General features: G+C 64.7%; 1 protein-coding gene across 1 annotated transcript in view; it reads left to right on the top strand.

Moving 5' to 3' along the window:
• The window catches only part of LOC104074981 (chromosome unknown open reading frame, human C1orf177), a 6,413-nt gene that overhangs the window by 1,267 nt on the left and 4,846 nt on the right, over nt 1-300 (top strand). The gene's annotated exons all lie outside the window — the stretch shown is intronic.

A 300-nucleotide genomic window follows, 5' to 3' on the forward strand; every position in this document is an offset into this window, starting at 1 on the left:
CGGGCAGGCGGCTCCGGCCGGGCCTTCTCGCGGGACAGGTCAAAGCCCGCTTGGGGTGGCCATCACGCCTTGGAGGTGTGTTGCCCCGGGGCCCCACAGCTGGACGGGGTTTCTCAGCGAACCGCAGCATTGCCAACACATTGCTATAAGGATGGAGAGCTGCCTTACGCCAGCATCCGTCCCACTTGGATTTTGCTCTTTGACTTCCCTTGGATCCTGGGAAAATACGCCCACGCAGCGGCGTTTGGGGAGCGGGTGGGCTGGTGCCTGTGAGCAGTGGCGGGGCTGCGGTCTCCAGGC

The sequence above is a fragment of the Fulmarus glacialis genome, unplaced genomic scaffold, assembly GCF_000690835.1.
Source record: "Fulmarus glacialis isolate BGI_N327 unplaced genomic scaffold, ASM69083v1 scaffold22803, whole genome shotgun sequence".
NCBI classification, from domain to species: Eukaryota; Metazoa; Chordata; class Aves; order Procellariiformes; family Procellariidae; genus Fulmarus; species Fulmarus glacialis.